The sequence below is a fragment of the Arvicanthis niloticus genome, chromosome 19 (assembly GCF_011762505.2).
Source record: "Arvicanthis niloticus isolate mArvNil1 chromosome 19, mArvNil1.pat.X, whole genome shotgun sequence".
In the NCBI taxonomy this organism is placed as follows: Eukaryota; Metazoa; Chordata; class Mammalia; order Rodentia; family Muridae; genus Arvicanthis; species Arvicanthis niloticus.
In genome coordinates, this window is record NC_047676.1 from 34770184 (window position 1) to 34798093 (window position 27910).

The 27910-nt window shown below is 40.3% G+C and overlaps 1 pseudogene; it reads left to right on the forward strand.

The window, feature by feature from the left end:
- Positions 1-27910, forward strand: part of LOC117723848 (serine/threonine-protein phosphatase 2A 56 kDa regulatory subunit gamma isoform-like) — a 691904-nt pseudogene that overhangs the window by 351834 nt on the left and 312160 nt on the right.

The following is a 27910-nucleotide window of genomic DNA, read 5'->3' on the forward strand; positions in this document are numbered from 1 at the left end:
GTAGTACTTCATTGTGTAAATGTACCATGTTTTCATTATCCATTCCTCTCTTGAAGGGCATCTCAGTTCTTTAAAGATTCTGGCTTTTATAAATAAGGCTGCTATGAACAGTTGAGCACATGTCCTTCTTCTATGTTGGAGCATCTTTTTGGCATATGCCCAGGAGTGATAAAGCTCGATTCTCATGTATTACTATGTCCAATTTTCTGAAAAACTGCCATACTGATTTCCAGGGTTGTTGTAGCTGCTTACAAACTCACCAAAATGGAGGAGTATTACTTTTTCTCTACATCCTCACCAGCATCTGCTGTCACCTAAGTTTTTGATCTTAGCTATTTTGATGGGTTTGAGGTGGAATCTGAGGGTTGTTTTGATTAGCATTTCCCTGAGGACTAAGGACATTGAACATTTCTTTAGGTGCTTCTGAGCCATCTGGTATCCCTCAGTTGAGAATTCTTTGTTTAACTCTACCAATTAATTAATATGGTTATTTGTTTCTCGATTCTAGCTTGAGTTCTTTGCATTTACTGGATATTAGCCATCTTTTCAAATGTAGAGTTAGTAAAGATCTTTTCCCCATCGGTTGGGTGCAATTTTTTCCCTATTAACAGTGTCCTTGGGTTTTCAGAAGTTTTGCAATTTTATGAGGGCCCATTTTTCAATTCCTGATCTTAGTGCATTACCAGTGGTGTTCTCTTCAGGACTTGTGTACTATATTGAATAGATGGGGAGAGAGAGGGCAGCTTTGTCAAGACTCTGATTTTAGTGGGATTGGTTCCAGGTTCTCTTTATGTAGTTTAATGTTGCCTACTGGTTTGCTGTATTTTGCTTTTAGTATGTTTAAGTATTGGCCCTGATTGCTGATTTTTCCAAGACTTTTATCATGAAGGGGTGTTGGATTTGTCATATGCTTTCTCCCCATCTAATGAAAAAACCACCTGTTTTTGTTCTTTGAGTTTGTTTATAGAGGATTATATTGATGGATTTGCATATATTGAACCATCCCTGCATCCCTGGGATGAAGTGTACTTGATCATGATGAATCAAGTTGTTTTGATGTGTTTTTGGATTTGGCTTGCAAGAACTTTATTGCACATATTTGCATCGATATTCATAAGTGAAATTGGTCTGAAGTTTCCTTCTTGGTTGAGTCTTTGTGTGGTTTAGGTCCATCACATCTATATTTTCCAGTGTTGTTGAATATAGGACTTTGTAGTAGAATTTGATCATTTTTTTGGAATTCCTAGCATTCTACTGACTGACCTGGGTGCTCTTTTCATATTTTTTACAATGCAACTCATTCAAAGTTGCTGGATAATGACTGTGGGTCACATTTCTCTCCTTCTGTTCAAATCAAACTCTTCTGTGGCAGGTTTTGTGAGAAGACTATGATGGATCAACTTGAAGTTAGTTAGAGGCTTTGTTAGGAGCCCTTCATGAATGATTGCTGTTGCGTGGTCCAGCTCTGCTGTGCAGAGATTGTAACTTCCATTTAGAATACAGATCTCAGGCTCAAAAAGTATTGAACATAGAAATAATGTGTAAGCCAGGGCAGGAGAGCCCTGCTGAACCTAAGAACCTTTTAGACAGCATGAAAACCCAATAACTCTTCCTGGAGCTGAAAGATTGCTGAAACAAGCCAGTGTTCTCTTTTGCCTTCCTGCATAATGAAGGGATGTGTGTGTGTGCATTTTTGTGTGTGTTTGTGTCTTTGTGTGTGTGTTTGTGTGTGTGTGTGCATGCACATGTTTTTGTGCCTGTGTGTGCATGTTGTTTGTGCTTGTATTTGTGATGTGGTTTTATGTATGTGTATATTTGTGTGTGCACATATGGCCATGTGTGTAGGTCTTTGTTCAATATTGTCTGTGTGTATGAGCACACAAACATTCATATATATGTGCTTATCCAGGTATGAGTGAGCATCAGTGTACTCATGTTGAGCATATGTGAAGGGGCAGTTGCCTGTATGAGCTTGTGTGGGTGGTGGTTGCTTGTATGTGTGAATGTATGTGTATGTGTGTCTGGCTGGCAGGCTGGTTGTCTGTCTATCTGTGTTTATATATGAGCTCTCATAAAAATATTTGTGTTTTTCTGCACATGTATATGTCACTTGCTCATGGAAGGAACATCTTTAACAAAGATTGTACCCAACTTAGATGAGAAAGTACCATGGCTGCTCAGGTTCTTACCACTCTGTATTCATTGAACATTGCATGAAGCCTCCCATCTTTTTGCATGTCCACCCTGGAACAAAGGGGGGAAAATATGTAATTGTAAATATAAAAGTTCTCAGGAGTTTATAGAGGCAAAAAACTATTCATCCACAATAAAATCATTTGGTGGAAACCAAAGGAATGGGGTACACAAAGGTTAGGAGGAAGCTGCTGTGGAAAATCAAGGTGCCAGGGAGGCAGAAAGGCTGGATGGGTAGTTGTGTCCCTTCTCTCTCTTGGATGAATAGTAACAGCTCACTGGAAGGTCAGGGGTTCACTGTTTCTCCCCTACAGCCTGTTTTCTTCTCATCCTCAATGCCAGCTAGCATTTTCTTTCCACCTTTGCCTAACTGGCTCAGTTATCCTTGGTTGTGGAACTTGGCCTAGATTTTCTTCTTTGAGAGATTGGAAGAAGCAGTGTGCTTGCAGCTGCTACCAACACAAGCAGAATTCCCAGAGCCATGCTGAGGTGTAAGAATAGGTTTGTCTCAGTGCAGTGCAACACTCTTAGGCTCCTGATACACTAAAGCTCTGTTTCTGTAGCACTCAGTCACTCCTTTTATTCCAAACACTGTATTAAAATTGGCCTCATGGAAATTTGGGAGAGATGAGGACCCTTCAGGTATGGCTGTTGGCATTAAACGATAGAGCCCAGGCAGAAGTCATGTACAATTTTCAGAAAGTTGAACTGCAGTCTCCAGGTGACCCGGTGATTTCAGAATGAGAAGTGGATATCCGCAGACAAATTAGGGGACATTTCAGTTTTATCAGCACTCCTCAGAGCAGCCCCAAATTGAGACTATCTAAATGTTCATCAGGCAAAGAATGAGAATGTACAATGTGGTCCAGCCCTTCCATGGAATATATTGTGGTATGAAATTATACATCATTTGGCCATGAGATCATCAGCCTTCTGTTAGCCAATCAAATTCCTGATACAATCACCTTACAGGAATTAAAATTTTTGTATGAAGGTTTTTCTAGTTTCCTTACCTCATTGTTTTGTGCGTGAAGTGCGGCATTCCATGGTTAAGAGAGCTCCTTTTTGAGAAAATGGTTTATCTTGAAGCAACAGGGAAGCAGTGGGTGAGAGCAAGGGGCGGGGTTTTGCTGGGGATACAAGCCTTTAGTATACAGCCTGAAGAAATTTCTCAGTGGGCTTTGGTACAATAACAAGGCCCCCCACGTGTCCACTTGTCTGTGCACTTTGCCAGAGGTCTCTATCTCCTCTGCATACTCTGTTCTTTCTCCATGCAACAAAATTTAACTTTCTTTTCTACAGTAGTACAGGTCATTACCACTTGCATTAACATTAATTGGAAAACTAAACACCTGACAGTAATGCAGTATGCTTGTTTGTTGCGGTAAATCTCCTGCCCATAGGGAGTCTATAGAATAAAGACACAAGTCAATAAATATCAAATGAATGCTGCATGCCTAGATTGGGCAGATTTACCATTAAACTACACTATTCCCCGGCTATGAGAGCTCTTAACAACTTGTGGTTTCCTTGGTCAAGGTCTCCTTTGTCTTCTCTCTCTCCACCAACTGCGAACCTCCTCTGCTTCCAGCTGAATTGGGGCGAAGAATTCCCATCTTGGGGCCCAAAAGGAAAACAGGAAAATTGGCTTAGTCAAAGGAGAGCTAGCTGGCATCATTTGCCTTGAAGTCTCTATGTACTGAGAAAGTTCATAGCTTAGCTGACACCATAACTGTTACAGTCAGAAAGGCTGGACAGGCAAGCTAGCTGTTCTGGAAGCAAGTCCTTCAAAGAAGCAGCTTCAATGCAGTTGCAGTAGAATCAAGCACGAAGCTGGAATAGGAGGTCCCAGAGACTCAGCATCCCCGAGTATAAATCATGCTAGGGCTGAGTTTCTCTTCTTTCATCCTGTAACATATAAAACTTAAAAGCAACAGGTAGTTTTATAAAAACATTTACGTGGAACATGTAGGGCACACAGCTTTGTCAATGAAGATCAATAAAGAAAGGCCACTGCCCTCTTCAGGTTAGTTTGATTACTTAATCAAACTATATAAAACTTATATACATGCCCTCATAAAGGATGGCATGTATTAAGTCATGAGAAATTATTACCCAATTAAATGTTCTTGGCTTTGTATTGACATTTTAGTCCCAGCCAGTTAAGTCCATATAAGAGACATAACACCATATATACATCACCCATTTGGTTGGTTGAGTTAGTCTCCCTTTTCTTCTGTGTCGACTAGTGCTTCAGGGGGTCTCCCTTTGTCATTTCTGATCTTTATCATTTTGGAAGGAACCCGCAGCTTTTCTTTTCCTGTGGAAACATAAACATAACCTCTCCCCCAGCGTAACACCTTTCCCACTTTCCATTCTGAAGTCATAATATCCTTAATATAAACAGGTTGATTTAGTTCAGAAGTTTTTTTCCACCATCCAATGTCTCTCAGCAGCTGTGGTGTTTTGTTCATTAGCATTTAAAAAATTTAGAGTTAATAAAGCACTATGTAATCTATCTTTGGGGGTTCTTATTGATCCCTTTTGCCTATTAAGCATCTCCTTTAGAGTTCGATTGGATCTCTCCACAACTGCTTGTCCCATAGGATTATGTCATATGCCTGTAACATGTTTTATATTATAATATGTAAAAAACTTTTCCATCTTATTAGAGGTATATGCTGGACCATTGTCTGTTTTAATTTGTATGGGTATTCCCATAATGGCCATGACTTCTAACAAATGTGTAATTACAGAATCAGCCTTTCCTGATGCTAAGGCAGTTGCCCATTGAAATCCTGAATATGTGTCTATAGTATGGTGCACATATTTCAGTTTACCAAACTCTGTAAAATGAAAGACATCCATTTGCCAAATGTCATTTCTTTGGGTACCCTTAGGGTTAGTTCCTGTAGGCAAAGGAGTTTGGTTATATAATGAGCAAGTAGGGCATTGCCTCACAATTTCCTTGGCTTGTTGCCAAGTAATAGAGAACCCTTTCTTTAAACCTTTGCTATTAACATGTTGTTTTTTTATGAAATTCTGAAGCCTCTAGCATGCTTCCTATCAATAGCTGGTCGATATTATTATTACTTTGTGCTAGAGGGCCTGGCAGACCTGTATGGGATCTTATGTGTGTTATATATATTGGGTTTCTTCTATTTCTAATAATTTGTTGTAGTTGAAAAAATAATGAGGTCAATTCAGAATTATCTTGAATAAGTTCAGCAGTCTCTATGTGTAAAACAACCCTTTCGGCATATTGAGAGTCAGTTACTATATTAAGGGATTCTTGAAAATCTGACAATACCAAGGAGACCTTGACCAAGGAAACTGCAAGTTGTAAAGAGCTCTCATAGCCGGGGAATAGTGTAGTTTAATGGTAAATCTGCCCAATCTAGGCATGCAGCATTCATTTGATATTTATTGACTTGTGTCTTTATTCTATGGACTCCCTATGGGCAGGAGATTTACCGCAACAAATTGACGTATTATTTAGAACTCAACTAACTTGAGATGAAAGTGTATTGAAAGCTGAATAGGTCTGAGGACCTGCAAAGATCAAAAGGTTACAAAGTACAAAAACTTCCTCAACCGCCAAGGTCAGGAGCAGCACTCAGCTTACAGCTGGGCTTGCTCACTGCCCTGTGAAAACTGAAAGAAGGGTCTTCCGAAAATTCAACAGTGAAACAAAAGTTATTGTAGCCAGACCAGTAGGTCATTTAAATTAAAAAATTAAAAAATTAAATAAAAAAGTGAATAGACACAGATAAATAGATGTAAAAGGTTTTAAGGTTGCGAGGAGTAAATTGCAGGCTGCTCTGAGTCAAGAGAGCCAAACAGATAAATAGAAAGGTTAGAGTAACGAATTGTAACGAGGGACTGCTGATCCTAGAACACAACTGCCTGCGAGGTAGTTTTCCAGTAGAAACAGTGAATTGAGGGCTCCAGACCAGATAATTTTTTAATATAAAAAAAAAAGAAACATATTTTGATACTTAAAGGAGACAAAAACAGTGGATATCTTTTGGGCTTTATATGATGATATTTCAAATGGTTTGACAGAAATCAACTTAGGGAACACTTTATTATTTATCAGTATTGCTATATTTATTTTTTTTGATATACTATGTCTTCTCAAAAGACAAAGCTCTAGATAAAAAATTCTTTGCCTTGGAAAAGAGATTACAAGAAACAATAGAACTTTTGGTACAGGATAGAGATGAGATTTGTAAACAGATAGAAAATAACGAATGGAAGCAGGGCTTAGAACAGAAGTTACAGGAGCTAGAAAAGATGATCGAACAGAGCATACAACAGCTCACAGATCAGATGGAGAAACAGATAGAAAATAATGAGGAATGGAAACAAATACAATATAAAGAAACATATGAAGCATGTACACAAACCTTAAGGGAGGAATTTAAATTTTCAGCTGAGGAAAATACTGAGGTTAAGACAGAAGTAAATAGAGAAAGTCAACCAAGAGTTATTAGAAAACACAACTTGGTCTATCCGGTTACTGTACAACAAAGACCTACAAACGTTGTTTACCCACAGGGTTATGAGGACTTTGAATGGCAACCTGTGGATGTGTTAGATCTGAGAAAACTTAAGGAGAGTCTCACTAATTTTGGTATGCACTCACCATTTGTTAAACAAATTCTGACTTCTTGGGCTATTAAAAATAGAATAATCCCCCAAGACTGGAAAGATATGGCAAGAGCTATATTAGAACCTGCCTCAAATTTACAATGGGTTGCATGGTGGAGGTGGAGAGAGAGAAGACGAAGGAGACCTTGACCAAGGAAACCACAAGTTGTTAAGAGCTCTCATAGCCGGGGAATAGTGTAGTTTAATGGTAAATCTGCCCAATCTAGGCATGCAGCATTCATTTGATATTTATTGACTTGTGTCTTTTATTCTATGGACTCCCTATGGGCAGGAGATTTACAGCAACATTTTTATGTGTTTATAAATGTACTTGTGTATGATCACAAGTGTGTATGTATCCGTGCACATGTGTGGGTGGGAGCGCGCACACACACACACACACACACACACACACACATGCAAGTGCTTATACCTCTCCACCAAATCACAATTATCTATTGAACAAGAACAGGAAAGATTGGAAGAATGCCTGCAGTGCCTGCTGAAGCAACTTTGCTGTAAAACTGCAGCATCCCTTCACTGTCCTGCAAATGAACTTTAGAGCTCAAGCTGCAAGAAGGGGGTAAAACCAAGTGGGTCCCCTGTATCTTTGAACTTTTTGAGTTTCTTACCCTTTGCATGGTTCTCAGCTGTCCATACATTGTGGATAATCCATCATGGTATACTGTGATGTTATCATGATGATTCCCAGACAGAGTAAACACCAATAGCATCATATTATCTCTTCAAATCTGTGTTGAAGTGGCTCCCATATTATTCCCAAGTGTTGCTGAAGACAATGTACTATCGAGGTTAGGACAGTTCTTCTCTCATTGTATTAGTCATTTGCTCTTCCAAAGGCAAACACTAGAGATTCTCCAGTTTCACAGCTTATGTGAAGTGACCTGCCAAGAGCCATGCAGGAGGAATGACAAATGACTTAAAACTTATGGAATGCAGCCCATGGGTTACCACAGCTACATGGGAAGGCCTTGGTGTGGCATGGCCATGAAGCCTCTGTGTCCTGAGGATATTATGCTATTATGAAGTACTTCTCTGATTGCTGTCCTCAAATACCTCTTAATCTATGAGTTATTTGCAAACATTTGGAGTGCTTCCTGTCCCTCACCTGACAGTGTCTCTGGCATTCACAATATTAATGCTTGATTTCTTTCAGACATTGCTGGTGGAGCACATCATAATTCAGTCCCCACCCTAAAGAAGATATAGATTGTTGACAATGACCACCACCCTTAGAAAACCTTTGGAAAAATAAAGTTTTTAGTGAAGGTATGTAGCCATGTTTTTTACTACTGGATCTGACGGGAAAAAAAACTTAGGGAACACTATGAAAGTCACAAAGGCATACTTTTATTAGTTAAAGGTCTCACCTAAAAAGCCCCTAAAGAGGCATAGCACCCAATGTCTCCATAGCCTATTACATCTAAAACTGCCTTTATACCCTGTCTTCAATGTAGGCCACATGGTTTAGTTCAGTGCTGCTAAACTGCAGCAAGAGAATACTGCTCCACTTGATTGTTTGTTTGTTTGCTTTTTTGTTTGATATTGGTTTGGGTGTTGTTTGGTTTGAGGTTTAGGCTTTTTTTTTCCATTGGTTTGAGGTTTTGATATTTATTTTTCTTTGTTCTTTTTTTGTTCTGGTCATTACTTTGGTATTTTGCTGTGGCTATATGCACTGGCTAACTGATCTAGATGATTAGATACTCCTGTAAGCCCCTATTAAGTGAAATGGCTGCATTTTTGTGACTGGATAGAGTTGGGAAACTTCCTGGAAGAAATAGGCTTGAGCTGGGCCTCCCAGGAGTATGCCTTACAAGCTGAGCCTTGGAATTTCTCAATGGCAGAACAAGAGTCAAGAATTTCTGATTATTAGTTTGACAGAGAACTGGGTACTGACAAGCCTGCAGCTAGTTTTCTGGGAGCTATTTAATTTCATTTTGAGTGGCAAAAAATACCAGGAGGAGGCACTATGAGATTAACAATGTGTCTGTTCATGGTAGGAGTTGACACCCTTCATCCTCTAGATTACTGCAGGTTAAAGGAGTCTCTGAGGACAAGAACAGAGAAGGATGCTACCCTGGTCATGTGTGGGGTCTCAGACGCTTTGGGTTTCAACACACATGATTAGACCTTGATGGTGCTAAGCAATATGAACTCCAGGATTTACCTGCATCACACCTGATATGAGCTGACAATGATCCCTAAGTCTTCATGTCTGAGGCAGCCTGTGGATTTCAGTGCAAGGGGCCCTGTAATAGGGAGTGTGGCATATGTATGACAATGGTGGTTGGGAAGAGGGCTATAGCTGAGCACAACAGCTCTCAGATAGCTTTTCTGCTCCTTCTGGGATTCACCCTGTCTCTCGCTTTTCGTCTTCCTCACCCTACTTTTGGGGTCTCAGAATGGTCTCTTCTGCCCCTGGGCCATCAACTCTGCAAATTCATTTGTGTTTATCTATCTCCAGGCTCTGCTAGGCAAACATCATCCCAGAATTCCACCATCAGTAACTGGAAAGAGATGACGAGATTGGAAGAACTAAAATTGAAGATCAAGAAGATGAGCTTTGAGGAGGAAGAAATTAGTCAAATGCTGAACCTGTACAATTATGATGATTTGAACTACAGGTAGTAATTATGCTCAGTCCCCTGTTGACTGTATTGTGCCCTCTCGATTAACCCAAGATTTCCTCTCATCAAAGGAGTGTGTCATCTCTAATCATGCATGTTAGAAACCCTGACAGGTGTTGAGTAGTAGGATACTTGACCTTCAGGTGCTTGGAGTCTGATTAGTTCTATAAACAGCTGGAAAAACCTGGTCAGACTTTCTGCCTCTCAGTGTGTGAATGAAATGCCTACAGGTCATCATTGCTTTCCTCTGAGTTTGGTCCTTATACTCTGAGACTATGGCACCTACCTGGATATAGTTGGCATTCTAATTGTGTTTGTGGGTGGGTTGGTGTATATATGTGTGAATGTAGTTTTTTTGTGTGTGTGTGTGTGAGTGTGTGTGTGTCATCCAAAATCTGAGGCTCTGGGGCCTTTGATGGGGTTTGAGGATTTGTCTGATGCACAGTTTGCAGGTCAGGATATTGTTGAGTCTATAAAGGCCTAAAGTGATCCACAGAGTACTATACTCCTTCTGTTTCACTGGTGTCACATAAGAATCTCCTGGGGGAGGATGTGTTATTAAGCCTCTCCCTGGAAATACTATTCTAGTCCTCTGAGAATTCATGTAATGATAGGAACCAAGGATTGAGATGCCTTCCTTCAAAATAAAAGTCATCAGAGATATCTGGTGGGCCCAAGATTGTGGCAGAGACTAGGAGAAAGTTCTCAAAGTACTAGTGTATTTTTTCAGGCTCACATGGGATGCTCTCGAAGGTGTGCTGCCTCTGTTTGGTCCCCTGGCTCTGCTGTCCTCTGCCCAGGATTATAAGTTTAATCAGCACCAATAGGACCCAGTTCTAAAGAGCAAGGATGTGGCATATATTATTGGATGGGGTAGTCCAGGATACAACCATTTTGCACATGACCCTTAGAGAAATATTTGCTCCTTGGCCACGCCCTAACACAGGATGAACATCGAATTCAATATCATTAAAAGTAACCATGAAAAGACCATTATGAATATCCAGAAAATGACCGAGTCAATAAGTGATGCCATGGAGAGATACAACAAGCTCATAGAAGAAAACCATTCCTACAGGTGAGTGACTGACACAGCTGAGACCCCAGCACTGGGCAGGAATGCTTCTGTCCTTCTAGGACTTTGATGAAAAGTAAGGGCTCTGGTTCTATACTATCTGTCTCTTAACAGGAACCCTGCCTAGAGGCAAGGGTCTTGGATTTGTACCTCTTGGACTCAGGTGTCCTAAGTCTGAAGAGTGTATATGTGTATAAGTTTGTAAGACCTTTCAATCTTTATTCTTCCAAATTCAGGATCCTCTACATAGAAAACATTTCCACCTTCATAAGAATATCAAGCAACACTGAACCTCTAGGGCTCTGACAAGACATTTAAAGATCTGGGATCCATGACAAAAATGGAAAAAGTGTATTCCTGTTGGGTCTTCTCTCCTCTTTCAGAGGGGAATTGCCCTCTATCTGCTGATGGTTTTCTAGTACCAGGGACATATAAGCACCCATGAGGAACATTTCCTCTTCCTTGATGGACATAAACCCTCTTGCTGTCAGGCCTTACAGAAGTACTTTCAGTCTTGTGGAATGTGGCTGGTCTCTGGATGTGACCTGCCTCTAATTGGTGCTGATATGTATACTGGGGACTCTAGTCTGAGACTGTCTAGGGACCAGGGCACTTGCAGGGATCATGGTACCGGGAGGAGTGACAGGCAAATGGCAGCTGGCTGGGAATCACCATTTTGTTTGTTTGTGGTTCAGCACCAGGCACTGCCAACTCCTTAGAGAATGTTCTCAACTGAAAGACAACGTCAGGATATTGCTGCAGGGAGCAAACAGAAATCTGCTGGTAGAGCAGCGTGAACCACAAATGTCCTATGGAGAAGAGAAGAGCTTCTGTGAGGAGGCCAACAAGAACATCTATGTCCCAAGTGCCTCTCATCAGCAGGTAGGATGAGGCATCAGAGGCAGATTGCCCTCATGTCTAATCAGAAACATGGACAGACCAGTGTCACTGTCCACCAACTTATCTAGGCCCTCACCTATGTCTGATCAAGTGATCATTTTTATTCCTCTAGGAAGAAGAGCAGTGATGTCGGTCTCACTTGAATCATCTGCTTTGCCTAATGTAAATTACCTTTTCTTCAAGAATGACAGATTCCTCATTGTTTTCTTCCCACTTATGGTTTTTGGTGTGTGTGTGTGTGGGGGGGTGTTTTTGTGGTTTGTAGTGAGAATGCTTGTGTGTCTATGTGTATATTTGGACCAGCTGTGGATGAGTGTGTTTATACTTGTGTTCTGTGTTTGTGTAATGCAAGGTGATTTTGCAAGTGTTTTTTGTATGGGTGTTTGTATATACAACAAAATATCCCTGACACAGTCACATTATTGGTGATTTCTTATTATTCTGGGCTCCAAGCTTTGGACACCAAGTCAGTCAGGCTATGGTAAAGGGAGCTCCTATTGGAAGAAGCTGTTTACTTGGGGACAAGTCTGAAACAGTGAACAAGAACAAGAAGCTAGTCTACCACCATCATGGGATCCTTAGCTAGTAAACAAGCCTACTCTGCACAGCCTTGGGAACTTGCTAAGCCAGATTAGATAATAAGCCAAGAAGCCCGATTCCAAGTTCAGTTTAAGAGTGGAAAGCATATCACGGACTGACCCGTCCATATGCTATGCTACTATGTACCTATCCCATTCAAGATTTTATTTTTTATACCTGGAAAATATACTGGGCAATTTTTATATTAGCAATAACTGTAAAACTAAACTGGTTACTGCAATATACCATGCTCTTATTGTGTGAACACAAATATTTTGTATGTTTGACAGTATATCCTACAATAGCCATAGACATACAGGATATGTTCTGTTTCTTTACGACCATCACCTAATAGTTCAGTGCCTAGCATTGGGAATATTTTCCTTTAACACACTCTTGCTGATCATAGAACCAGGGCAGTGCCCCTGGGTTTCATGTGAGATGATTTCTCTGGGTATTTCCAGATAAAAGGATTGACAAGTGGAACCCAGAAAGGTTCCTGCACTGAAGAAATAATCCTAGCCTTCACTTAAATTCTTGGCAGGCTCTCCATAAGGCATCTACATGGTTTTCTAGGTTGCTCTCATCTCTGTTGAACTCAGATTCAGACATTGCTACAATGTTCTTATTATATATAATAAAATATAATATAATATATTATATTATAATATACTTGGTATGTTGGAGAAATATGATGGGTTTCTTTTAAATCCAGTACAGTGTGTAGTTCACAGTTCAGTTTCTAGCAGTTTTTAAAAGCTGAGAAAGCAATCCAAGCCCAGGTGCTCTATGACATTTGGGGATCAGGGAATGGCCTCAGCTGATGGGTCATGCTGGATTGTCCAGCTGAATAGAGCTGGTGTGGGAGGGATAGCTGAATTAACAAGTCCTTACCAGGCCTTTGGCCCTTCCTTCCATAGGTCTAAAATGCTCCAGCAGAAACTCAAACATGGCACAAACCAGGACAAGATCTCCCACCGAGAGAACTTCTGTGTGAGGTGCAGTAAGTGTGTACAGCAAATGCACCACTATGGCATCTCATCCCTAATCACCATGGCAATCGATGGCTGCAGTCTCTTCTTCATGTTGCTTTCCTTGGTGTGAATAGGCCTAAATTTCATCTAGCCACTAGCCCAGCAAGAGTGCACATTTGGAGGAATTCAGAGAAGAGCCGAGGCACATCAAGAGCTGCTGGGCATCCAGGAAGAGTCTGAGAGAGTACAGTTTTTTCTTGTCCTGATGGGTCCTCATGAATTAACTTCATGAATATCAGTCCACAAACTTGCAGACTTGAGCCAAAAACTGTAACATGTCTTATGCTCAGTCTTGGGAGGACATATCCTTCAAACACGTACTCCAAAACAAGGAGACCTGCTTACATTTCTCTTGAAAAGATGATTTCCATCAGTCACTGCTTTTCTACTATGTTGCCAAGGCCAGCCACAGGCTGTAAGTCTGTGCTGCAAAATGAGCATCCAAGGAATGCTGCTTACCACAGTTCTGGAGTTTGGATTTTGGTTTGAGTTTTTCTAAATTTGGTTATTTGGTTTTCCTTGTTTTCATTTGAAGTTTTGTTATTGATTTGTTGATGTTTTATTCTTGTAATTGAGTTAATATTTTGATAAGGCTATACACTGTACATAGCAGTTTTTAAAAGCTGAGAAATTGCTTCCTTTCAGTTTCTTTTCAGTAAATTGAATATATTCTTATGAATGAAAGAGTGATCTCTAACTCTTCACTCATAAGAACCTTCTTTATTCAGGTGTGGTGTCACCATTTGAAATTCCACAGCTATCAGACAAAGATGGATCTCTAAATTCTAATGGGGCTTGGGCTTCTTAATTCCTAATCCAGCCCATCTGGGTCAGTCAACAGGTTCTAGCAAGAGAGAGAATAGTGATGGAGGGTCAAGAGACGTGAGGAATAGAGACAAGACAGAGAGTCTGATCAAGTCCCGTTTATTGAAAGGGAAATCCTGGGTATTTATACAGTTTACCATGTGGCCTGGCAGACATGGACAAGCAGGGGAACACAGCTGAAGGTGCTTTACCACTTGCATTTGCAGCTGTGGGCACTAAACAACAACACAAGATATGTGAGAAAAACAAGATCTTTATCAGAGTGTGCCCAGCTGTTGTAAGCTGTTTGCAAAAAGAGTCTCTAGTCAAGGTATGTCCTTGAGATTGCCACAAAGAAGATAGTCACTTTCTGCTAGGAGTAAGCTCCCAACAACTTCCTAGCCAGACTGAGCTCAAAGGTGTTGGGAACCGACTTCTAGCAGAAAGTAGCTATCCTCTTTGCAGCCTTGTGGGATCATACATTTGTAGGTTGATCCTTAAGGGTCCACCCTGACTAGAGACTTGTTTTCTTGCATGATATTTTTGCAAACAGCCCACACCTGCTGAGCACACTATTGAGAATCATGTTGTTTTTCTCAGACATATCCTGGACTTGTTGTTTAGTGTCCCCAGCTGCTAGGCACTAGTGGTTAGGTGTCTCCAGCTGCACTCCCCTGCTTGTGCTTATATACTCATAATTGTTTTTCAATAAAAGAGACTTGATCAGACAACTGTCTTGTCTTCATTCTTTGCATCTCTTGCCCCTGCATCCTCACTATCTCCCTTGGAGACCCCATTGATTGACCCTCATGCCAGGTCACATGGCATCCAATGTGGGGCAGCAAGAACAAGAGACTCCTTGAGGGACAGTACTGAAAGAGGAGCTGTCGACTGCAAATTCAAAATTATAACAAAGGTGGTCTCTGCTGGAACCTGCTGCATTGAGACTGGTAAGTCATAGTATGAAAATAGGGCAAAAATTTGTCACCATGAACTACATGTGGAACAGATGAGAAACACTTTAAAGACCCAAGGAGTAAAGGTGAAAATTCAGCATTGGATGTCATTTTTCAATTGCATTAAAGACTTATGTCCCTGGTTTCCTCAAGAAGGATCCATTGATGAGAAAAGATGGCATAGAGGTGGAGATGCACTTAAAGAATTTTACAGGCATTTGGGCCTGAAAAGGTCCCAGTTGCTGCCTTTCATAGTGAAACTTGATAAATGAAATGATCTCAACAAAGTGTCTGTCAATAGTGGCAGTCATTGAAGAGGGTGAAAAAAAATTTAAAAGACAGTGAAAAGAAAGAAAAAAGAAAGGAAAGAAAGAAAAGGTTGATTCTTCTAAGCAAGAAATAGATTTAATTTCTCTAGATAGTGATGATGATCAGGGAGCGACCTCTCAAAGGTCATCCAGTAGACCCCAAAATTTGGATCAGATTTAGAGACAGAGAATCCAATGAGGAAGGAAGCCAAACCAAATAGAGTCCCTCGGCCCAAAGAGAGAAATGACTCAGCTATTAAAAAGAAAAAGATAAAATGCATATACCCAAAGTAAGACCAAAGGGTGATGACTATTTGTCTGAGTCACACTCGGGTAAGCTGAACTCAGGTACTGAGTTACCTTCAGTGGTGTTCTTATTCTTTGTAACTCCTTTGGCTAGCCATGTCTTTTGTGCTTCCACATGAACTTTATAATTGTTTCCTAATTCTGTGAAGAATAAAAATGGGCACCTTATTCATATTGCATTTTGTTTATAGATTACTTTCCATAGAATGATCATTTTCACAATATTAATCATACCAATCTCTGGTTGTGGGAGATCTTTCTATGTTCTAGTGTCTTCTTCAATTTCTTCAGTGTTTTAGTGTTCATTTCAGATGTCTTTTATGTCCTTGGTTAGGTTTACTCCAAAATATTCTCTCTTTTAGGCTGTTGTGAATGGAATGTGTCCTTGATTTGTTTTTCTCAGTATATTTATCATTGTTAAATATGCTGGCTAGTTTACGGTCAACTTCATATAAGCTAGAATCAGTTGGGAAGAGAGACCCACAATTGAGAAAATCCCTCCATAAATGTGTCCTATAGGGGTGGGAGCAGACACCCAGTGGGTCTACACACTTGTGGAAACCATATCCTGAGATATCCCAGATAGGCCACTGACCTCAGAGAGGCAGGTAAGGTCAGTTGTGCCCTGTCCTACACCCCAGAGCCACAGCTGGGAGCAGGAAACTTTCAGGACCGCCCCCCCCCCCAGGCACCCAAACCCCGAGACTCCAGAATACCACTCCCCTTCCACTGTTCTCTGTATCCCGGTGGCTGGAGCAGACACTCAGTGGGTCTGTACCCTTGTGGAAACTGTATCGTGAGACATCCCAGAGAGTCCACTGACCTCAGTGAGGCAAATCACTGTGGCTGGAGCAGACACCCAGCCAGTCTGCTCCCTTGTGGAAAAGCATATCCCGAGACATCCCAGAGAGGCCACTGACCTCAGAGTGGAAAACAACCAGCTGGCCTGCTCCTGTGTGGAAACCGTATCCTGAGACATCCTAGAGAGGCCACCGACCTCAGAGCAGGGCACACCATACACAGAGACATCTTAGAGGAGCCACGGAACTCAGAGCAGCAGACACCATATCCTGAGACATTCTAGAGGAACCACTGCAAACACCTAGCTGGTCTGCTCTCATGAAGACACCTTATCCTGAGACATCCTAGAAGAGACACTGCACTCAGAGCAGCTGGATCTCAGGATCACAGGATCACAGAGACATCTGGACCCTGAGGAGTTCTGACACAAGCAAGATAACTGGAAAGACAGTCTCCAGTCAGAACCATTGAGTGCAGGTATCACTAGAGTTAACCAAATGGTGAAATGCAAGCACAAGAACGTAAACAACAGAAGCCAAAGTTACTTGGTATCACCAGAACCCAGTTATCCCACCATAGCAAGCCGTGAACACCACATCACACCAGAAAAGACAGAACTCCAAATAGTTTAGATGAGAAAAGAAATACTTCCCACCACATAATAATCAAAACATCAAATGTACAAGACAAAGAAAAAATACTAAAAGCAGTAAGGGAAAAAGGTAAAGTAATATATACAGGCAGACCTGTAAGAATTACACCAGACTTCTTACCAGAGACCATAAAAGCCAGAAGATCCTGGACTGATATCATACAGACCCTAAGAGAACACAAATGCCAGCCCAGACTACTATACCCAGCAAAACTTTCAATTACCATAGATGGAGAAACCAAAATATTCCATGACAAATCCAAATTTACACAATATCTTACCACAAATCCAGCCCTTCAAAGGATAATTGGTGGAAAACTCCAACACAAGGAGGGAAACTACAACCTACAAAATGCAAGAAAGTAACCTTCCAATAACCCTAAAAGAAGGTTGCTATACAAACATATCTCCACTGCCAATAACAAACATAACAGGAAACAACATTAATTTCCCCTTAATATCTCTTAATAACAATGGACTCAGTTCTCCAATAAAAAAGACACAATCAGACTGGATACATAAACAGGACCCAATATTTTTCTGTATACAGGAAACGCACCTTTGTGAAAAAGACAGACACTACCTCAGAGTAAATGGTTGAAAAACAAATTTGCTTGGGACCAAGCAAATGGTCCCAAGAAACAAGCTGGAGTAGCGATTCTAATATCAAATAAAATCATTTTTCAACCAGAAATAATCAAAAAAGATAAAGAAGGACACTTCATACTCATCAAAGGAAAGATGTGCCAAGAGGAACTCGCAATTCTCAACATCTATGCCCCAGATGCAAGGGCACCCACATACATAAAAGAAACTTTACTAAAGCTTAAAGCATACATTGCACCTCACACAATAATAGTGGGAGATTTCAACACCCCACTCTCAGCTATGGACAGGTCATGGAAACAGAAACTAAATCGAGTCACAATGAAACTAACAGAAGTTATGAACCAATTGGACTTAACTGACATCTATAGAACATTTCATCCTAAAACAAAAGAATATACCTTTTTCTCAGCACCTCATGGTACCTTCTGCAAAATAGACCATATAATTGGTCACAAAACAGGCCTCAACAGATACAAAAAGATTGAAATAATCCCTTGTACCCTATCAGACCACCATGGACTAAGACTTGTCTTTGACATGGACAAAAACAATGGAAAACCCACATACACTTGGAAACTGAATAATGCTCTACTCAATGATAACTTGGTCAAGGAAGAAATACAGAAAGAAATTAAAGACTTTTTAGAATTAAATGAAAATGAGGACACATCATATCAAAACTTGTGGGACTCCATGAAAGTAGTATTAAGAGGAAACCTCAGAGCTCTAAGTGCCCACAAAAAGAAAATGGAAAGAGCATACATTAACAATTTGACAGCACACCTGAAATCGTTAGAACAAAAAGAAGCTAATATACCCAAGAGGAATAGACAGCAGGAAATAATCAAATTCAGGGCTGAAACCAACAAAGTTGAAACAAAAAGAACTATACAAAATATCAACAAAACCAGGAGCTGGTTCTTTGAGAAAATCAACAAGATAGACAAACCCTTAGCCAGACTAACCAAAGGGTGCAGAGACAGTACTCAAATTAATAAAATCAGAACTGAAAAGGGAGACATAACAACAGAAACAGAAGAAATTTAAAAAATCATCAGATCCTACTACAAAGGCTCAACAAAACTGCAAAATCTGGATGAAATGGACAATTTTTTAGACAGGTACCAGACAGAAAAATTAAATCAGGAGCAGATAAACCATCTAAACAGTCCCATAAACCCTAAAGAAATAGAAGCAGTCATTAAAAATCTCCTCACCAAAAAAAGTCCGGGGCCAGATGGTTTTAGTGCAGAATTCTATCAGACCTTCCAGGAAGACCTAATACCAATTCTCTTCAAATTATTCCACAGAATAGAAACAGAAGGAACAATCCCCAATTCGTTCTATGAAGCTACAATTATGCTCATACCTAAGCCTCACATAGATCCAACAAAGAAAAGAAATACAGACCAATCTCCCTTATGAATATGGATGCAAAAATACTCAATAAAATTCTCGGAAACCGAATCCAAGATCACATCAAAGCAATCATCCATCATGATCAAGTAGGCTTTACCCCAGGAATGCAGGGATGGTTCAATATTCAGAAATCCATCAATGTAATCCACTACATAAATAAACTCAAAGAAAAGAACCACATGATCATTTCACCAGATGCTGAGAAAGCATTTGACAAAATTCAACATCCCTTCATGTTAAAACCCTTGGAAAGAGCAGGAATTCAAGGGGCATACCTAAACATAGTAAAAGCAATATACAGCAAGCCAGGTGCCAACATCAAACTAAAAGGAGAAAAACTTGAAGCAATCCCACTAAGTTCAGGGACCAGACAAGGCTGCCCACTCTCACCCTACCTATTCAATATAGTACTGGAATTCCTAGCCAAAGCAATTAGACAACAAAAGGAAGTCAAAGGGGATACAAATAGGAAAGGAAGAAGTCAAAATTTCACTATTTGCAGATGATATGATAGTATACTTAAGTGACCCTAAAACTTCCACCAGAGAACTCCTAAACCTGATAAACAACTTCAGTAAGGTGGCTGGATATAAAATCAACTCAACCAAATCAGTAGCTTTCCTATACTCAAAAGACAAACAGGCTGAGAAAGAAATTAGGGAAATGACACCCTTCACAATAGTTAGAAACAATACAAAATATCTTGGAATGAATCTAACCAGGCAAGTGAAAGATCTGTATGACAAGAATTTCAAGTATCTGAAGAAAGAAATTGAAGAAGATCTCAGAAGATGGAAAGATCTCCCATGCTCCTGGATTGGCAGGATTAATTTAGTAAAAATGGCCATCTTGACAAAAGCAATCTACAGATTCAATGCAATCCCCATCAAAATTCCAAATCAATTCTTCCTAGAGATAGAAAGAGCAATTTGCAAATTTATTTGGAACAACAAAAAACCCAGGATAGCGAGAACTATTCTCAACAATAAAAGAACTTCTGGGGGAATCACCATCCCTGACCTCAAACTGTACTACAGGGCAATAGTAATAAAAACTGCATGGTATTGGTACAGAGACAGGCAGGAAGATCAATTAAATAGAATTGAAGATCCAGAAATGAGCCCACACACCTATGGTCACTTGATCTTTGACAAAGGAGCTAAAACCATCCAGTGGAAAAAGGACAGCATTTTCAGCAAATGGTGCTGGTTCAATTGGAGGTCAACATGTAGAAGGATGCAAATCAATCCATTCATATCTCCTTGTACAAAGCTCAAATCCAAGTGGATAAAAGACCTTCACTTAAAATCAGATACACTGAAACTAATAGAAGAGAAGGTGGGGAAGACTATCGAACACCTAGGCACAGGGGAAAAGTTCCTGAACAGAACACCAATGGCTTATGCTCTAAGATCAAGAATTGACAAATGGGACCTCATCAAATTGCAAAGCTTCTGTAAAGCAAAGGACAATGTCAATAAGACAAAACGTCAACCAACAGATTGGGAAAAGATCTTAACCAATCCTACATCTGTCACAGGGCTAATATCCAAGATATACAAAGAACTCAAGAAATTAAACTCCAGACAACCAAATAACCCTCTTAAAAATGGGGTACAGAGCTAAACAAAGAATTCTCAGCAGAGGAAACTCGAATGACTGAGAAGCACCTTAAGAAATGCTCAACATCCTTAGTCATCAGGGAAATGCAAATCAAAACAACACTGAGATACCACCTCACACCAGTCAGAATGGCTAAGATCAAAAACTCAGGTGATAGCAGATGCTGGCGAGGATGTGGAGAAGGAGAAACACTCCTCCATTGTTGGTGGGATTGCAAGATGGTACAACCACTCTGGAAATCAGTCTGGCAGTTCCTCAGAAAACTGGACATAGCATTACCTGAGGATCCAGCTATACCACTCCTGGGCATATACCCAGAAAATGCTCCAACATATAATAAGGACATATGCTCCACTATGTTCATAGCAGCCTTATTTATAATAGCCAGAAGCTGGAAAGAACCAAGATGTCCTTCAACAGAGGAATGGATAAAAAAATGGGGTACATCTACACAATGGAGTATTACTCAGCTATTAAAAATAATGAATTTGAGAAATTCTTAGGTAAATGGATGCATCTAGAAATTATCATCCTGAGTGAGGTAACCCAATCACAAAAGAACACACATGGTATTTACTCACTGTTAAGTGGATGTTAGCCCAGAAGCTTGGACCAGTGAAGACTCAACCCACAGACCACATGAAGCTCATGAAGAAGGAAGACCAACAGGGGATGCCTCAATTCTACTTAGAAGGAGTAACAAAACTACTCAAGGGAGCAAATATGTAAACAAAACTTGGGACAGAAACTGAAGGAGGGGCCATCAGGAGACCATTCCACCTGGGTTTCCAGCCCATGTACAGTCACCTAAGCTAGACACTGACGTAGATGGCTGGAAGTGCATGCTGTCAAGGACATGATGTAGCTGTCTCCTTAGAGGTCTGCCAAAGACTAACACATTCAGAGGGCAATGCTCACAGTTAACCACTGATATGATCAGGAGTTTCCCAATGGAGAACTTAGAGAGAAGATTGTAGGAGCAGAAAGGGTTTGTGACCCCAGGAGGAAAGCAACAATACCTAACAACCAGAGCCCCCCCCCCAGGGTCTAAATCACCAGTCTGGGAGCACATAGGAAGGGACCCATGACTCCAGAGGTATATGTAGGGGAGGATTGCCTTGTCAGGCATAGGTGGGAGAGAAGTTTCTTGGTCCCATAAAAAAAATGAACACAGTGTGTGTGGGGGGGGGGAGTGAGGATGGGGAGGAGGTAGTGGGGGGTAGGTGGGGCACTGCCTCATAGAAGCATGAGGAGGGGGGATAGGAGGTTTCTGGGTGGTGGGAGGAAATGGGGTAAGGGGATAAAATCTGAAATATTACAGCCAATTTTTAAAAAGGGGGAAAAAAGGAAAAGTTGTTAGAACCAACATCTTTAAAAAAATGTCAGACCTCTAGGAAATTTTTTTTTTCTTATTTTCTTGATAATAAAACTTGTTCTGAGAATTGTATATTGCAGAATACACAGCCTTGGTGTATCTACTCATCAAGCATACTGAGCAGACCTGCCCAAACCTCCGATGTCCTGGAATACCATCTGGATGTATTGAAGACACAGTGTCAGAGGCTTATCAGTTTACTCTTCCCCCCACCCCTCTTCTAATATCTCAACACCCATAATCAGCTTGAAGAAGTTAAAGAAGAGTCAGTGCCCCTATCTTCTGGGCTTGGGGACTAAGGTGGTTAATATTGGTCTGTCTTTCTAGGGAAAAGTAGTGGTTTTGTTGGAACATTGAGGATTAGCTAGGACTTATTGCATAGCCATAACCTATTGGTAGAAATCTGTATAATTAATATCAAGATTGAGTTATAATTTCTTAAATGGTACAAACTTTACTTTGATTTCAACTTTAGGGTTTTCATTGGTACAAGCTTCTTATCAATATAAAAGCGAGATGAATATTGATACTCTCACGGGCATTGTGCCTGTATAACACAATTAGGAGTACAAGGCTTAGACCCAGTCCTTCTTTAACTTTTTTTAACTGATTTGGGATGGTTAGCCTATGAGTTAAGGGACTATAGCAAATTCATGGCTTTGAGTTTATTGTTAGGGTGTTTTCCATATTTTATTTAGAAATAGCTGAGTGGAGTTAACAGACAACTGTCCAGGTTACCTTACATGGATAGTTGGTTTTCAAAACATCAGAAGTCCATAGAATTGATGTTACAGATATTTATATATTAATGTTCATTTTGATTAGAGACCTGTCTTCTCCTGACAGCTTCCTGTCATGGATTCTAAGAAGAAATTGAGCATCCTTGGAGTTACTCCAGCTGTATGGTGACAGCCACTAGGCAAGAATTGCTTCTTTCCATCTACAGACAAATCACTGTCCAGAAAAGGACACACTTGCAGAATAGTCCACTGATTATATCTGCCTAGACAGAGTAATCAGTCCTTAATAATTCTGCATCACTAAAGTCTGTCAGATGATTCTGGGCCGGAAGGCTGAAGATTTGATGCTCCAATGTTCAGCAGTATGGGGGCTTTCCAGGTGTTCAGCAGTCTCTATAAATTGGCTAAAATTTTAGAAGCTATGTTTAGTGCTTCCCATAATTTCAGTTCACTCAGTCATTCTGGATTTCTGATGGGGTTGAAGACCTATAGTCTCATAGCCAACCCTGGCTATTTACTTTGAGCGAAAGATCTGAGTGGATGGTTTTCAGCTGACATTCATTCTAAAGCCAAAAAAAGCCAGGATCAAAAGTAAGTGTTTTAGTTAGGAGAGATGACAGAGGTTCTGATTAATCAACAAAATGATGGACTGGGTATTAGGCCTATCTTGTACTTCACTGGTATAATTAGGAATAAGTATGCTCTAATTTTATTTTGAGAGAAAAGTTTTACTTTAACAGGAAGGGTGATATGTAGGAGGAGCTAAGTGGGAAGGAGTACCGAGAGGAAGAGGTGGAGTAAAGAGAGGAGAAGATGAAGGAGAAGAGAAGCTAGGTGATGAGAGAGAGAAAGATAGAGAAAGGGGGGGGGCATGGAGTCAGATGTCCATGTGTCTCCACCAGACAAAGATAGTTTATATATCTAGGTTGGGTATTGGGTTACACTTCTGATTGAGCATTACCAAACTTATAAAGCCTTTGATTAACATTTTAAAAAATTGTATAAAAGCAAAAGGGAAAAGGGGTCATGGGACAGGGCTTTTCTAGGGAGGGGAAATGGGGAAAGGGGATGGCATCTGAAATGTAAATGAATAAAAAAGAAACAAAAACCCCCCACATCACCAGATATATGCAGTGATTGAAATAAAATAATGGATAAATAATGATGGACTAAAAAGGAGAATCCACAGTTTTAAGGGAGCTAAATTTATTACATATAATTATTTACCAGGTATAAAGTTAGAAACCATTTATTGACATCTTACATTTGCAAGGGCTGCAGTTAGCAACAGGTACCAAGCTCTCTTTTTGGGAAAATGTGTCATTTGGAAGAAGGTGCGGAGACTCTGTGGGATAAAATGCACGTCTGGGAAGCTTGGTGCTATATCTCATTGCTTTGAATGAGAAGATTTTCTCAAACTCTTATTCATAAGATATTTATTCTTGTTTTATAAGCCACCAGCTCAAAATTGAGCATAAGGAACCTAGTCAATTAGATGTGAAAGCTAAGACAGGAGGAATGAAACTGCTTCAAAGTTATAGAATGTGATTCTTAGCACAACGATGTTTAAAATACCATAATCTTGAAATCTCTGATAATGTCTTGGAAAACTGTCTTATTTGTACTCGAATTTCAAAGAGTAGTATGCCAGTAATTTGAAAACACCAAGAAGCTTTTTTAAAACTTTATATTATGATTCTATGTTTTATCATTATTTATTAATAAACATACTTTGTTCTTAAAAAAAAAAAGAAATGCTCAACAGCCTCAGTCATCAGGGAAATTCAAATCAAAATAACCCTGAGATACAACCTCATACCAGTCAGAATGGCTAAGATCGAAAACTCAGGTGATAGTAGATGCTGGCGAGGATGTGGAGAAAGAAGAACACTCTTCCATTGTTGGTGGGGTTGCAAGCTGGTACAACAACTCTGGAAATCAGTCTGGTGGTTCCTCAGAAAATTGGACATAGCACTACTTGAGGACCCAGCTATACCACTCCTGGGCATATACCCAGAAGATGCTCCAACTTATAACAAGGACATATGCTGCACTATGTTCATAGAAGCCTTATTTATAATAGCCAGAAGCTGGAAAGAACCCAGAAGTCCTTCAACAGAGGAATGGATACAAAAATTGTGGTACATTTACGAAATGGAATATTACTCAGCTGTTAAAAATAATGAATTCAAGAAATTCTTAGGTAATCATCCTGAGTGAGGTAACCTAATCACAAAAGAACACACATGATATTTAGTCACTGATAAGCAGATATTAGCCCCAAAGTTTGAAACAACAAAGATTCAACTAACAGACCACATGAAGCTCATAAAAAAGGAAGAACAAGTGTGGATACCTAGAACTTACTTAGAAGGAGTAACAAACTACCCAAGGGAGCAATTATAGAGACGAAGTGTGGGACAGAAACTGAAGGAGAGGTTGTCTGAAGACCTGGTATTCCACCTGTGTATTCATCCCATGTGCATTCACCAAAGGTAGATGCTGATATGGATGTCAGGAAGTGCATGCTGACAGGAGCATTATAGGGCTGTCTCCTTAGAGGTCCCCCATCTGACATACCCAGAGGCAGATACTCACAGCTAACCATTGATCTGACCAAGGGTTCCCAATGGGGAAGTTAGAGAGAAGACTGAAGGAGCCTTAAGGGTTGGTGGCCCCATGAGGAGAGCATCAATACCAACCAACCTGTGCTCCCCAGGGTCTAAACCACCAGCCTAGGAGCGCATAGGGAGGGACACATGACTCCAGCTGTATATGTAGGGGAGGATGGCCTTGTTGGGCATAGGTGGGAGAGGAGATCTTTAGTCCCATGAAGGCTGAACACTGAGTGCTGGGGGAATTTGAGGGTGGGAAGGTGGGATTGGGGGGTAGGTGGGAGCACACCCTCATAAAAGCAGGAGGAGGGGATGGGATAAGGGGTTCCTGGGTGATGAGGGTAATGGGGTAAGGGGATAAAATTTGAAATGTAAATATAGTATCCAATAAAAAAAAGGAAAAAAGTGTCTTATAGGAAACTTTATTAGACTGATTCCTGAATAATTATCGATATGGGTGGGTCCAGCCCACTATGTGTGTTGCCAACCCTAGGCATTGTTCTGAGTTGTAAAAGAAAGTAGGCTTCATGAGGAGTGAGCCAGTAAGCAATGTTTCTCCATAGCATCTGCTTCAGTTTCTGCTTCCACGTTTCTGCCTATGTTTAGAACATAGTCTTCATAGAGACTTCCAGGCAAATGAGTGTTGTTGCAGAAGCAGAACATAAACCTAAGAAGTGGATCATAACAACCATGTGATACAGAAACATGGTTTCAAGGTGAGCATCACAGCAAAGTGGTCACAACAACACGTGGTTTTAATTATCGTTAGAAAAAACAAAGGCATTTTTGACATTCTGGAACAGCTATAGAAAAGAGCCATTTGAGCTACGCTTATTGATAAGGTATAGGCCAATCCTTGAGAAACGCATTTAATCATAAATAGCAGTGAACACAATTTTTCTTTGCTATAAGATTGTTTTACAGCCTAAGATGGAGTCAGGCTGGTTTATCAATATTATCTAAATGGCTATTTGTTTTCTAGGAGAGATTTGAAAGTCTGTGAATTCAGGTAGAAGGAGAGGGAGAGACGATCTTAGAAGAGTTGGTGGAGAGGAAAGCAGTCAGAATGTGTTATATGAAAAAAAAACATTTTCAATAAATGAAAACTAGAAAAGGAAGAAAAACTGGCTGCATTCTTCTTTCAATGTGAAATTTTGAGTGAAGCTAAATTCAAAAATAAAAGATGAATTAGCATCGCAGAAGAAATCCCAAGAATGCATGAAATGATCTGTACTGACCATATTTAATGAAGTTTACAGTGGAAATTAGAAGTAAAATGTAGAGCAAGTAGGTGTAGAAAAGTGTGTGAGAAAATCTAAGATTAAGACAAAGTGGTAATTATTAAAGAAATGAGTTCAGTTAAGAAACCTAACAGCCCAACACTGAAAGTTTGGAGTGATGGGTAACACACTGCAACCCCAACAACATAAAAAATCAGAGGGCAATTTGTAAGTGGTTTGCTCTTTCCTTCAACCATGTAGGTATAAGGGAAGGAGCCCTGGTTTGGAGAGTTGGCAAAAAGGACTTTACTTGTTGAGCGAGCAAACCACCTGATCACCTCAGTCATGGAACTGAAGAAGATCTGTACCTATACTGAAGTTCTCTGTGTATATCTGTCCATCACTCTTAAAGAGGTGATTCTTTCTGCTCTTGGTTTTGACAACACCATTCTGTAGATGCACAGGATTACTTCCTCCACAGTCTCAGAAGTTACACAATTCTGAAGAGCTTCAACAAAATCAGTTACTCATCTGAAGAAACATTTTCTAATATACTGTGAGATCTACTATGGTAAAGGTGCCCCATCTACCTGTAGAGGACAGTCCTGATGTTACCATCCTGTTCTTAATTATTTCATGACTTGTCAGTAAACAAAGCCATGGGCTAATTGCTGGGCAGATGGTTCAGGTTCCTGGAGGAAAAGTGGACAAAAGGAAGGGGAGCATGCTTTGGAGAAAGAAGAACAATACAGCAATGTGAGATATCAAAATAAAGTGGCCACACAGTCTGCTACTACAGGTAGGTGGTCAGGGGCATTTAGGAACAGATGCAACTGAAAAGCTAAAATTTAGGGGAGGTGTGAGAGGTTGAAATAAGAAATTCATGAAGACACACTTTAACAGTCTGGAGATAGTACAACCCCAAGAGGACAAGTAGAAAATGAACAACAGTGTGTGTGTGTGTGTGTGTGTGTGTGTGTGTGTGTGTGTGTGTTAGCCTCAGTGTTAAGGGAAGCTAGGAGGGGCCTGGTAGCAGAGTCACTTCCCAGAGTAAAGGTAGAAGGTAGAGCAAAGACACAGGCAACATCTACCATCCCTCTCCCTGCTAGCCTTGAACTGAAATATTCACCCCACAGTCCTGTGTCCTCTGCTGCAGACTCCATTCCCCTGGGCTTGTCTAAGCTCAATGAAAACATTGTTCTGATGGAACTTCAGCATGATTTATTTACCACTTTCATCCCTAGGAGAGTTCTCAATTCTGCAATTTACCTGATAAAGCCTAATCTGCATTGTCATGCAGGATGACACAGGAGAGATCTGCTCCAACACTGACATTAAGAGATCCTGAGGCATGATCAGGAACCCACTATAATGCCCTTTATGGAGGCCTCAGAGTTTAA